The sequence below is a fragment of the Equus quagga genome, chromosome 1 (assembly GCF_021613505.1).
Source record: "Equus quagga isolate Etosha38 chromosome 1, UCLA_HA_Equagga_1.0, whole genome shotgun sequence".
NCBI classification, from domain to species: Eukaryota; Metazoa; Chordata; class Mammalia; order Perissodactyla; family Equidae; genus Equus; species Equus quagga.
Window position 1 is genome coordinate 46,395,660 of NC_060267.1, and position 14,632 is coordinate 46,410,291.

Genomic DNA, 14,632 nt, shown 5'->3' on the forward strand with positions numbered 1-14,632 from the left:
GAACAGGATCCTATTCCTGACAAAGAAGTATAACAAAAGACTAGTAAAATAAGCCAGGCCATAGACTGGGGTTATTGCAATTGATGGATGTATTGTAATCTGCATATTTGAACGGCAGGTGAGATCAAGCTCTGCACCTCCACTTTCCCCATAACAAAAGCTTTTGTGGGGGACTCAGCAGCAGCCAAGCCACAATCCAAGAAGAGCCACTCCGAACGTGTGTGTTGCCAGTTCATACAACCTGGAGAAGATAGACAGATATGGCCATATATGATCCTGGGACCGAAGTGTTGGGGAAAGATGGAGATTACAACTGATTTCTTTTCAACTAATCCTTCTCTCACCTACCAAATAAATGTTCATTTTAAGAATCTGGGTGTAATCATTGTATATTTCATTTATCAACCCAGGTGATTTATAGAAGAGAAACAAATAACCTGTTTCTGCTGCTGAAATAGTCGTAGCTCTGATCTCTAGGTTTAGTGTTGAAGGCATCTGATAAGACATAAATCAAGCACAGCAAGGCATGTTTTCTTGAACCCTAGTGAATAGACATATCAGATAGAAATCCATAGCTATACTGATCTCTGAGAAAGAGGCATGCCAAATTCCTCAATGTCTCACGTGGTTAACCTGCTCTCTCCATAGGTGACTTCTCCTAGCAAGATCTTCATTAGACCCCATCTCCTCTGAGCATCCTTTAAGGAGCATTTGCATCATCACATAGTCATTCCCAAACCTATCATTTGAGACACTGGATATGATGTCTAGAGAAATCTATGTCTTATTCAGGACCTTAGAACGAATCTTCACAAAAACAAATTGATCTGAAACGTTTGGTCACTTTGAGAAACATATATATGCAAACCTTTTTGTTTCCTTGTATACCAAATCCCAGTCACAGAGTACAGCTTTTCAAATTTTACTTTTTATTTCACATCAATATAAATGCAGCCATAGAAGACTAAGGAAATGCTCAACAATTCTTATTTTGAGCATGAGACTCTAATGCTCGCCAGTGTGGGGGTTGGTGTTAGCAACTTAGACTGGCCTTGTCTTCGGTTTGTCAAGGAGAAGAGCCAATGGGGATATGTTTGCTCCCTAAGGATTTTGAGGACAAAAATTATAGCCTTCAGTTTTGAAAATTAAAGTAGTTTGCCAAGTGAGACAAAAATCTACAATGAAACATAAAAGGGTGTTCATGGAGGGCAGTAATTAAGTTGGGCAAACATTCTGCATTTGTGAGAGATGAAATCTTTGTCCCTTCAAGCTGTGACCTTGGCCCCAGCTAATTGCTTCTTAGGCTAGGGTAGAGCCAAAGAAACACTGAAGGTCTCTTTCACCTCAAAAAACACAAAGGCCAGTACTTTAATTTAGTGACTATCAAAGGAAATGTTGCTAAGTTTGATGCGTGAAAGTTCCAAGTTGTGATTCAAAAATAAGCGGGAGGCTATTTCTTTGCTTGCAAATAAATGGGGATGCTTGCTGTTGATAGGATCAGAGACAGCATCACGGCTAGGGGAGCATTTGTTGCTGGCTTCTCTGAAACTATTGGGAGATCTAAAAATGTGGTCTTGAGGAGGAGAAAGACAATAGAAAGAGTCAAGAAGAGAGCTTATGTATGTTATTTCACTGGAGATTTACAGACACAGGGAGGAAACAGGAAGAATTCAAGTCAAAAAAGATAATATTAACGATAGAAGCTCATAAGATCTTCAGCTGATTCACCTTTATTTACATTCACATAAGCAGTACTTCATCATTATATAAGTATTACTCAGTATTGCTACGGAGATCAAGATTTTGTTTGAATTAAGCCAAAGTGGACTGCTGAATGTGTTTTCTCATTATTTCGTGGAGGAAATGTCATTCTTTCTACTGGTCATTATAAAATCAACGTTCATAAATTTTCTGATTTCAATTATAGTCATCACTATAAGTTTAGACTAATTATTTTGGATTGTCACTACAGCATATTCATAAATTTATTTAATCATTACCTGCCCAGACGTTTTGTAATAATATACCTTATATTTACACACAAAATATCACTTTTTCTTTATCATGTATAATACAATCATTTGAAGAATGAGGCATATAAAGGCAGTTTAACCCAGGAACTGAGGCAGATCTGTAGTTATGCAGATTTTTAAAACTGTGATTATTAGCTTGGAGTTTGAATTTAACTCATAGCATGTGGCACTTGTGATTTTTATACTTGTTATTACAACCTTTAGATTTAGTTTCTTCTTTAGTGAAGCTGTGAACTTAAGTATTCTTTAACAACTAAGCATCTCCTGGCTGACTTGCTGCTATCTGGTTTTTGTTGCTCCTGAACCATGCCTCCCAATGGAGTCCTCTTCTCAGATAGCCTTCTATACCATTTCAGAGCATTTCTGAAAACATCAGTTATATCTAGGCCTTCCTGCTCCCCTGCCACAAAATCTAGAGCTTTCTACCTATCTCCAGCTCCCTGGGCTGGAAACAGTTCTCTTTCATGAAGAAAAGTACAAAGGCCCCCACATTCTGGGTGCTAGACCTGCAAGATTTTATGATTCTTTATGACTTCTGGTTTGAACCAGGAAGACAAGAGAGCAGGGTTGGTTATTTCAGGGTTAGTATAGGAATCCTTCATGAGTTCACATGTACGTTGTAAAGTTTTCTCGTTTTAAGAAGTAACTTTCTTTTTTTTGCTTCTATACGAGTTTCACAGTCGTCTTATTCATTTTCTCTTTTTCTGTGCTCCCAATAGGATTACCAACTAAGTTAGCACTCATTCATTTAACAAACAGCTATTAAGGGCCTCCTATTTGCCAGGTCTTCCTTGTTCTAGGAGTTGGAAAAAGATCAGTGGACAAGAACAAAATAGTTCCTTCCCTCATGGAGCTTACGTGATTGTCAAGGTAACTGGTGGCTAAGGTTACGTAGTGTAAGTGCCTGTTATAAAGCTTTTGACTGTCAAGTCATCCATTTCAAAGACATCTTGAATAAACATATGGCCAGCTGTATGACACAGTACTAGGAAAACACCTGGATAAGAAGCCAGGCCGCTCCCACCCATGGAGTTCCCATAGAAAGGCCTGGGTAACTCAGATAACTGACCACTTGAGCGACCCAGCTTTCCCCTTCTCAAGCCCTAATTCCTACTCTTATGTTTTGAATTCACCAATAAAGAGTGGCGTTCTAACACCTCACCCTTAACCCCAAACCCCAGCTCTGTGCTTTCTCTCCCTCTCCCTGCGACTTCTCTGTGTGGCCCTGGGCATGCTGTGCACCCTCCAGGACCTGTAAGTAATAAACGTTGTTTTTTCAAAGTTTCCTGATGGTCTTTGCTGAGGTGGGTCTTGAATCATGATAAGAACCCCAAGGGCTTGTCCAGCCACAATGCTGGCTCTGGAAGGGAAATGTCTGTGGGGGCTCACAAGTAGTATGAGCCCAAGTAAGTCCCTCATGCATTCCTAGCCAAGAGCCTCACTAGGGACAAGCTGAGACCAACACAAAACAGGTTATTTGTCAGAGTCAAAATTGGCTGAATGGGGAATGCACTGTCATAGGACAAGTGGGCAAAAATCCTGTCTTGTTCCTGGAGAATCCTTATAGATTTGCAGTTTGTGATGGAAAGATTTTAGCTTGGGATTAGGAGGCCCTTTAAAGCACATATCAAGGAGCTTTCTGTGAGTGCTAACAATATATCCCAGACTAATTATGTCAGAGTCCTTGGCAGTGGCTCACAGGCATTAATAAATATATATACTTAAAGCTCCTAGGGAATTTCGATGGGCAGTCAGGATTGAAAAATCATCATACTAGAGTTACCTGTTTGTCAAAATAAAAGACAAGCTAAAATATATTTTACTGTAAATTAATTTTTTATGGGATAAAGAATTTTACCAAAAGCAGAATTAATGAAAAGGAGAAGCTCCCTACCATGCCTCTACCCTCTTTTTTTGCTTTTTGTCTACCTTATTTTTTCCTCACAGCTCACAATAGCTTATTCAGAATCAAATAGGCAGTAACTTATTGGAAACTAAAATAAAAAATTCAGAGCAATAGCTCAGATGGAGGTCTAATTTTGGTACCTTTGCATATACTTTTATATCATTCCGGAAAATCATTTCTGTTTTTACCTATTTCTTCAAGAAATCCTAAAAAGTTTTTTTTCTTTTACATTAAAGACAAGAAAATTGTCTATGGGAGTTGGAAACAGGAGTGGGGAATGGAGATAAAAGGGAACAGCCGAACAAACTTTTGTGCAAAATGTGGGGCTTATATCTGCAGACCTCAGACCCATGTGCCTGATGCCACTTCCTCTGCCCCTGAGATCTCCAGAAGGCAAAGAAACTGCAGTTGTCCATCCTCTGGGCTTGGAGAGGAGCAGAGCAGAATGGAGCCTGCAGGTAATGACGGGATTCACCACAAGGTTGTTGCTCCCAGCTCAGGTACAATTAGGTAGCAGAAGGTTGTAAGAACACCTGGGATGGGGAGCCATGGGCAGAGGGTGATGATATTAAACACCTTCTTTTATAAACAAAACTCTTTTAGTCTAAGCCTAATTATAGCATAGCAATGTTCTAAGCATTTTGTTTGGGGTGATGAAAAAGTCTGGAAATAGATCATAGTGATGGTTGCACAACATCGTGAATATAATTAATGGCCCTGAATTGTGCACTTAAAATGGTGAAGCTGGCAAATTTTTTTATATATATTTTACCACTCCTAAAATGTTTTAAAACCCAATCCAGTTGTCACTACCATCATGAAACTAGAATTAACAATTGGCCATACATTTTGTAGCACCGCCTTCTGTTTACAATTGCATTTTGGTCAAATTTTTGTGACATTCAATAGTAACAGTTTATTTAATGTTGCCTTTTCCATCACTGTGTGAGCTCCTTGATGTTGCTTCTGTTTATTACACTTATTTCATCTATAATAGTATCTAAGTATTATGGATTTTACTAAATGGAATTCATGAACAATGCCTGTATTATAGAGGTCACTTTTAGAGAATTCTATTAAAATTAGCAAACTTGAATCCAAACAGTATCGAGTTTCAATTGAAAAGGAAAGTACCAATCAATGTAAAGAAATCTGTCTCATATTTGCATGTTGCAACTTTACTTTTCCAGATGTCTTCAAAAGTGGAAAATTTTGGAAGATTTCGTCTGCTGGTGCCAATGACGAGTGGCACATTCACTAGAAATCAGTAGCTGATTGAAAGTAATGTTACAGTTTTTCATTAAGATCTGTGAGATTGAATCTCCTTGCACATAGTTCAGACCTACAGCTGGAATAAAAGAGAAAGATCTTTCATGAAGAAAAGTGAGATGGTATCAGTTTCTTTGAGCATTTTTAATATAAAAGTGAAAAATATCAAATGATATTATTCCACAACATTTTGAGAACAAAAAATCAGTGATATATAGTATTAGCTTTCTAGATTCTTCCTGCAGTACCGCCATCTGGAATTGAAAGCACTTTTCTGATAGTGGCAATAGGAGAATTCATAACTGGAATGTTGGGGAATGCGTGCATTGTACTGGTTAACTGCATTGACTAGGTGAAGAGTCAGCAGCTCCCATTAGCGAACTGCATCCTCACCAGCCTGGCTATCTCCAGAACCAGTCATCTTTGGGTAATACTACTTGGTTAATTTGTCATATTGCCACATCTATATGCCAATGATAACTAGCAAACTTGGTTGGTATATTTTGGACACTGACCAATCCCCTAGCTACCTGGTTTGCCGTCTATCTAAGCTTTTTCTACTTCTTTAAAATAGCCAGTTTCTCTCACCCCTGCTTCTCCTGGCTGAGGTGGAGAATTAGCATAGTGTTACTTGTGCTTCCACTGGAGTCTTTGTTCTGTTTTTCAACCTTGAATTGACAGATACAATTAATGGTTTCTCAATTTAGTCCTCAGATGTAAGTGAACTTCTCTATCTTAACAGCTTGTTTGTTGTCAGTTTGATCTACTTAATCCCCCTTCTTCTGTCCCTGAACTCACTGCTCCTTTTATTTCTCTCTTTGATGAGACATACCAGGAATTTGCCGCTGGACTCTAGCTCTTAGGGACCTCAGCTCAGAGGCCCATAAAAGGGCCATGAAAATGGTGATGTCTTTCCTCCTCCTCCTCATGGTTCACTTTTCTTCCACTCTATTAACAGGGTGGGTTTTCCTTATACTGAAGAAACATTGGGCCAATTTGGTTAATGTCAACTCTTTTTCCTTCAGGCCACACATTTATCCTAATTTTAGGAAACAGCAAGCTGAGGCAAAATGCCTTAGGACTATTGTGGCATCTTAATTGTCACTGGAAAGGGTGAAACTTTTAGCTTCAGAGACTTTCTCAGAACTTTTTATATTCCCAGAGAATTAAATTAATGAAGAGAAACTGAAGATCCACTTTAACTTCTGCTTTTCACACTAAATTCTTTTAGATGCTATTGAGCATCACAAACTCTCCCTAGAATGGCCTATGGACTATCAATCTACTCATATAGCCAGATATGTGAGTAGGTTTTTTTTTCCTTCCTTAAAATTGGCCCTGAGCGAACATCTGTTGCCAATCTTCCTTTTTTTTTTTTTCTTTTCCCACAGCCCCAGTACACAGTTGTACATCCTACATGTAGGTCATTCTAATTCCTCTGTGTGGGATGCCGCCACAGAATGGCTTGACAAGCAGTGTGCAGGTCCGCAGGCAGGATCCAAACAGGCAAACCCTGGTTGCCGAAGCGGATCACGTGAACTTAACCACTCCGCCACTGGGCAGGTCCCTGTGTGTAGGTTTTTTAAAAAGCAAACATCATTGTCATTATAACACTTGCTAGTAACAAGAAAATATTTGAGACAATATGAATATAAAATATTTAATGCAACATGTATTAATTTTATAGGTACTAGCAAATATTTATTAAACTCATACGTGAGGGAAAAACATGATTATTTAGAGATAAAAATCCCTTGCAAGCTGGAGTAGGTGGAATATTTGTACCTGTTAAGTTAAAAAATAAACAAGGAATAAAAATGCTAGAAACAGATAATCTCATAACAACAGACATAACTTTTAAAACAAAGGAACAGTCTATCCTTCAGAATCCAAACTAGAATAGACACTACCTCTGTAGAATAAGAGAAAAATCAATTTGATTTGTAAAAAGAAAGTGAATAATTATCCCTAAGTGTATAATAATACTTATAGGTCTAGCTTACAAGGATCAAGATCATACTTGGACACTGAGTTTGTGTTGGGTCTATGCGTGCATAAGGATTATATGAATACTAGTGCTCCTTGTCAGAGAGGATAAACACAACCAACTCACCAGGGATGCAAACAGAAAGTTCACAAGAAAAGATCACATATTAGGGGCTGGCCCAGTGGCACAGCGGTTAAGTGCGCATGTTCCACTTTGGCGGCCCGGGGTTTGCCAGTTCGGATCCTGGGTGGCGGATGTGGCACCGCTTGGCACGCCATGCTGTGGTAGGCGTTCCACATATAAAGTAGAGGAAGATGGGCACGGATGTTAGCTCAAGGCCACACATCCTCAGAAAAAAGAGGAGGCTAGGGCAGCAATTAGCTCAGGGCTAATCGTCCTCAAAAAAAAAAAGGTCACATATTTATATAAGTTTTAGACATGTTTGTGTGTATATATAGTGCTGGATTGACTTTTATAATAAAATAATTGACGTGAAATCAAAGTAGCCGAAAATGTATACAATCTTAAGGCCAGCAGGTTGTAAAATTGTGCTTGCTAATGATATTACAATTTTGAACATAAAAGTTTGTCATATAGTAATTTTAGAGATTATAAACATATTAAGAAACTATCAATGATAAAGAAATCTTTGCTAGGGTTTACAATTGGCATAATTTCCCAATGGTAGAAGCAAACAAAAAACAAAAACAAACCAGAAAATAAATGTTGAAAATATGTGAGTTATGAGTTAATTTTGATGTAGCAGTAGGTCCACAAGCGTTTTGTAAAGTTTACTCTTACTCCAGGGAACTGTGTTATGGGGTGCTCTGACGTACCCATGATGATGACCATGATACACGTACGTACACACCTACCTAGAGATTTAGAGTTTTCAACTGCATTAATTATGTTGGACACTGTATAAGAAATTACCTGGTAGGCAGTGGGAGAATTGGATGAAGTGGTCAAAAGGAACAAACTTCTAGTTAAGTACTGGGGATGTAATGTACAACATAACGACTATAATTAACAATGCTGTAGGGCATTTTTGAATGTTGCTAAAACAGGGGATCCTAAAACCTCTCATTACAAGGAAAAAGACTTTTTTTGATAGCTATACAGTTGATGAATGTTAACTAAACTTCTTGCGGTAATTATTTCACAATATCTGTAAGTCAAGTCATTATGCTGTACATCTTAAACTTACACAGTGCTGTACGTCACTTATATATCTCAATAAAACTGAAAGAAAAAAATAAAAAGAAATTTCCTAGTGATTACCACTTGGATTATCTTGCTTTAGGAAAGGTGATATTCCAACCATACTGGCTATACTTAGGTTCAGATATTGAGGATAATTTGGTTTAGAACCTATCCCTTTCAGTAAAAAGGGCAAAGATCACTTCGTACTTATTAGAAGTAAGTATATTTAGTTTTCACCTTTAGATTTACATTTTAGTGTCACTAAACTTTTAATGACCAAGATAAAAAATATTTAAACAACTATGCACAGCCCTTGATTCCTACAACTGGGATTTAGCAGTAAATGTCTCACTAGAATCAAGTCTTCACTTCTCATGTACTAATTGTAGATAGATGAAGCTGTAAGAAACAGGGGCCTATTGCTCATAACAGAAGCACAGAAAATCACTATATTAGGTGCATATATAGAGAGTAATGACTGTGTGTCATGAACCACCATATAACAGTCTACTCACTAGTCACACTGGTTACTGCTGTCCATAGAGATCTCTGACCCGTGCTGGACGACCCAGAATAAAGCTTCATTTATAAAACTGTTCAGATGGCTGGTTTGATCAATTCAGAAAAAAGTCAGACAATGTATTTTTCTGGAGGAGGGTTATTTGTAGAAAAAATCACAGGTGACAGATGGGCAACTTTTAATTTTAGCAACTTTGGGGTACACCATGTAGATACAGCTTCAGAAGACAAAGGCACTATCTTAACTTGTATATTGGTACCCTATTCCTTACCCTCATGTCTCAATGAGTTAGTTTTAAAAATAACTTCTTTTTCCTTTCATATAGATATAACCTGACCTCTGAGTTTTAAGGCTTCTATTAATTAAAATCCTCTTTGACTTCAGTTTGAGATGCTTTCAAAGTTTTCTTTTTATCAACTAAAAAGCTAAAATAGTCTCTTGAAAAACAGCTCATTTTTTCAAATTAAGCATCTTTTTATTTCTTTATCTGTTGGGCAATCTCTGTTACTGTGCCAATGATTTCAGAACCGAGACATTCTAGGTACAGTATTTCATTAGTGATTCGTGCCTTTTGGTTGTGTGATGATTTATTTTTCCTCATTTTGGTTCACATGAAAAGGAAGACCTAACCTACTTCACTCAGGATATGAACCACCTCCATTCCTCTTTATTGCTCATTGATGCTCTCCATTACCTTACTGTGAATAAATCCACATACTTGGTGTGTGAAAGCCTTAAGGATGGTCAAGAATTTCTAATGTTCATTGCAGATTCCTAATTAGGATAGAAACTGGCAGGAGTGCCCTCAGATGTACTGCAATTAAACTACTAGGAATTCTATAGTTTCTTCTTTTCATTTGTTGAAGGCACTCAATTGTCCCGAGTACTGCTGAGATTTGTATTTGTGGGGAGTTGGGGTAGGGAGCTGACTTAAGCTGCAAAAAGTTTCATGACCTGGCCGGGTGGTAATCCTGCTGGGCAACAGAGTATCAAGTGTTCTCATTAAAACTGCAAGAAAGTTCCCACATTCACGGTAAACCAAGAAGCAAATTGATGAGACTCAATTCAACCCAATTGTGCGGAATTCTGATAGGTACTGCAGAGGTTCTTTTTTTGGTCCACTTGCCTGAAAACTTCCAAGTCTACTCTTCAGACTACTTTCCAGGCTCAAAGTTGCTGGAATAAGGATTTTCCTCTCCCTCTTCTTTTGTCCCTATATTCCTAAACCTTCCCTTCCCACCCCTTTATGTCTCTAAGTGTAAGTACTATTTTATTCTTGGCTCTATCAAGTGCTATTAATGCTCCACCAGGAAAAGCCCCCATTAAAACAAGACTACAAGATTTTGTAAGAGAACATTTAGTTAGGCCTCCTGAGGGCAGTGATGGACATAGTTTTAAAATTCGTGATTACCTGATCTCTACTCCTTCAAGGGAAGGAAAGCATTTCCTTTCCATTCTAGGGGAAATGTCCTTTCCTGTTTCCCTCCATCCCCTTCCTTCCTCTCCTCAACCAATAGGCCAAATGACTTTAGGCAGCAGGATATAAAATATTTGAATTTACACGTCAGACCATATGGAATATTTATATTCCAATACACAAAGCCCTCAATAATTACATTTAAAAAAAGATATTGCCAAACGATTACCCAGGTAATAACTTCTCTTTGAAAATTTGAGAAAAGAAAACAAGATTACCTAGAATTACCTAAACATTAAAAAAATTGAATCCCTCATCAAATGCCTCTCTAGGAATAAACTTGAAATTCAGTTGTAGTTTGGAAAGTTACTATGACCTTGGGAGTTACTCAAGCTCTTTAAATCCCAGTTTCCTTATCTGAAAATGATGAAAACGTCTTCCTCATAGTGTACACGTGAGAATTATGGAGATCATGTATGTAAATAACTCATAGTTCCTGGTATTAAAAACGCAATAAAATTTTAAAATGATGCTGCTAGTGATGATATGCTCTTTTAGCCAAGTAATCACATGTATTTTTACAATTAAAAAAAAATTTTTGTTCCCTAATCCTTAAATTATATGTTACTATGATTACTATTTCCCTTTTATAGTTAAACTATAACACAGTCACTATTTCCCCCACATTTTTATCAGTTAAATTCAGAAACGAGTTTTTTTCTTTTTTGGTCAGAATTACACTACCTTTTTGCTTCTTCATGCTTGAGGGATCTCTGGACCAATCATCCTTCTTCATGATAGCCTGAAAAAGCTCAATTTATGGGCAATAAAGTGGATCACCTTAATATCAGGGGCTAATATTTATTTATTTCCTTTATTGACTGATGACTATGTGTAGAAAAGCCAACTAATTTGGTATTCATTCAACAATATTTATTATCTACTTTGCATTAGGCAACGCTGTAGGTGGGGGATAGAGCAATGACCAAAACAAAATCTTTGGTTTCATGGATGTTACCTGGAAGGATGCCAAGAGGAATAAAACTACTTGTAAACTAGAATAAGTGGTTTAGTCAGGGCAAAAATCTTGGTTTCTTCCCTCGGGAACTTCATTGAGTTGTATCATGTGGGAAGAAAATACACAACTAGGTTTAAGAGCAATTGTGAAGAATAAATGGTAAATTATGGAGCTTTCATTCAGTTCCTACTATACATTTGCTGATAGTACAGGCTGTAAAGTTGGATAGGATACAGTATCTTCCTTCCGATGTAATTGGAGGATACGATAAATAATAAGTCCATTAAAGTGCCTTAGTTTCTTCAGTGTAACAAAAGCCTGATCTGAAGAAAAAGGGCTGAAGAAGGCACATGTTCACGTAGCCACCCGAATGGAGCATCTTTCTATCTTAACCATTCCAGGGCTAACAGCAGTCACATTCTTTTAGGTTACAAATAGGGATGTTAGTGCCTCTAAGGAACAGTGATGCCCACCATATGTAAGTCCCTTGGCATTACTGAATCATTTCATTGATCAAATTACATTTATGATATTTTAGACTAAAATGTTTTAGTTCCTGCACTCTATCACAGCAATATGCAATTACCAAGGGAAGTGATTATAGAAACCTATCTTTTGGGATATTAAAAAAAAAAAAACCCAAAATCACATCTGATAATTAGTGCGCACAATTAAGCAAAAATAAGGCAGCTTACGAAAATGGCATAAGATGATATTTACACAGCCCCCAAAAAGAGTAAAAGAAATGAATTCTAATCTGGTCCGAGGAATCTGAGGAAAAAAACAGGTAGAGTAACCACAGACAAAAAAATGACAGAGAAGGCAGAAAAAAGTGTAAGTAGAAAGAGGAGGATGTGCTCAATAGTTTGGGGGAGAACAGGAATAAAGGGTAGGAAGAACAGTTACTGACAGCCAGACATGGTGTTCGAGGGGTGCTTATTTCATAACCCCAGAGTATACTTGTTTGCTGGACACAATTAGTGTAAATATGGAACCCTCCAAACAACTTAAATCTTTACTTTGGCAAATAATGGCCCCTTTGGGCTCAAAAGTCTCAACCCAAATCTTCCTGCAGGCGCTTCTCCACACCTACAGAGTCGGTACTCTACTTAAATCCTCCACTGGAAAAGCAGGCATTCCGTGAGTGAGTTTTAAGTTTTATCCACATATTAATGCAATATTCTGTTATAACAAGTACTGTTTATTGTGTATGTATCAAGGACTCAGGCAGGTTTATTTTTAATTTTCAGACTGACTTTTCAAGGTGGATATTTTTACCCTAATAGTTGAGGAAACAGGGGTTTAGGCAGATTAATGGACTCACCTAACACCACAAAATTAGAATTTGTATTTTAACAGAAGTTTGCCTGATTTAAGTGCTCAATCCCATTTTACTACCGAAGCTCTTAACCAGTAGCATACATTTCAATTACCCAGGAATTTTTAAAATGAAGTTTATTTCAATTAATTCTTAATCAAAGAAATATATATAGTTAAGAAAAATCAAATCAAAATAATACTGTTAGATGGGTGGTGGAAAACAGCAATCCTCCACCTTTTCTCTACTGTTCCCTGATTTTTTTTCTCCCGAAACAAACACTTTTAACTCTTAGCTGTTTCTTATTGCAGTTTTTTTCTAATAACGTTTATACTGCTTCTTTATTGACTTTTTCTATATTAGAGCTTGACTAATTTTCCCCCATTACACACACATCTCTCTCCTCTCGAATCCTAATGTTACATAATCATTTCTTGTTACATTGGTAATGTTTACACAATTATGACTGACTTTATATGACTAGTATTATTACAGTTGAGGTATGCAGTGTAGTTTCTTGCAAAACTTTATTTTTCCTGGGGTTCATAATTGCCTTAGCTTTGTTTTCTTCATTAAAAAAAAAAAAATCTGCAGACCACTAATTCATCTCCAGCCTGAAAAACTAAACATCTCTTGACTCCATATTCAAACCCACTAGGTAGTCTCAGTTTTTTTTTTTTTTTAGACATTCCACCTGAACTCTCCATCTTTAGGCATTTCTTGTTGACTTCATGCTGTACTCTCCTCCCCCTTTAGAACAGTTATGTTACTATTTTAGTAACTTTATAGCTACTTTAAATAATATGTATTTCTTCCTCATCAACAACAGACAGTATCTTTCAACTTTCCACTTTGTAAGAACACCACTACCATCCCATTTACCTTCCCCTCCCCCTTTGACATCCTCACTTGAAAACTGTACTTTTACATTATCAAGGCTGGTAACATTTGCATTCTACTTCGTAACCATAATTAAATATTCTCTTAAAAGATGAAAACCATACACATTTACATTATTATGATTATTTGTTATTCACTAAATAGCCAAGCTTTGTGCTTTACAACTGAATTTCTTTCTCTTTGGCTCCAAGGTCTAGAATCACATGCTACTCACAGGGACACTGAAATTCAGTACACTGTCTTACACTCCAACCCTCTGTTCAAAATCCTGCAGCATTCTACACTGTTCGGTATTAAAAGGATGCTTTTCCTCTATAGTTCTGGGTTTTTCTCATTGAAAATTTCTGATTGTCATTGTTTTCTCTTGTGGAATTGAAGAAATATATGCCTTCCACATCATACCCTTAAGATCTTCAGCTTCTTACTCATTCAATGTCTTGCTTACAATCCAATCCAATACTCCCAGAATTTATGATTTCTTATTTTAATTTGGACAAGCTTGTTGTAACTTAAAAATTTTTCTTCCTTAAATTTTTAGCAGGCTTCCTTTTCTACAACGCATCCTGTTCGTCCTGTTTTTGTTTTAAGGATGCACAGCTTGTTAAACATCGCCGTAAGCCGTCAGGGAGATTCTTCGCTGTTCCCGGAAAATCGCGCGTTTCCTCTTTCTAGCCACGGCAGGCTTTCCGCGACCCTTTGCGGAGCTGGGTTACGAGCGGCGAGCGCAGCCGCGGAGGGCTCCCAGGCATTCTCGCGAGACTGCGGACCTCCTTGCTCGCAGCCCCGCTTCGCCTCCGGGCCTCCTGGGAGTCCGCCATTGTGCTGGCCCGGGAGCCCAGCAGGTCCATCACGGCCCTAAATGTGTACCTGCAAACGGATGTTGAGGATCACGGAGCCCGCGACGTAGAAGTACGGAAAATTCATGCGCAGCTGCCAGGCCAGCTCGAAGAAGGCGAGCAGGGTGCGGGAGAGCCCCTTGCAGAAGACCCCGTAGGTGCTGGGGCTCGCGGCCGGGCTCGAGACGCTGAGGGCCAAGGAAGACGGAGCCGCTGCGATCGCCA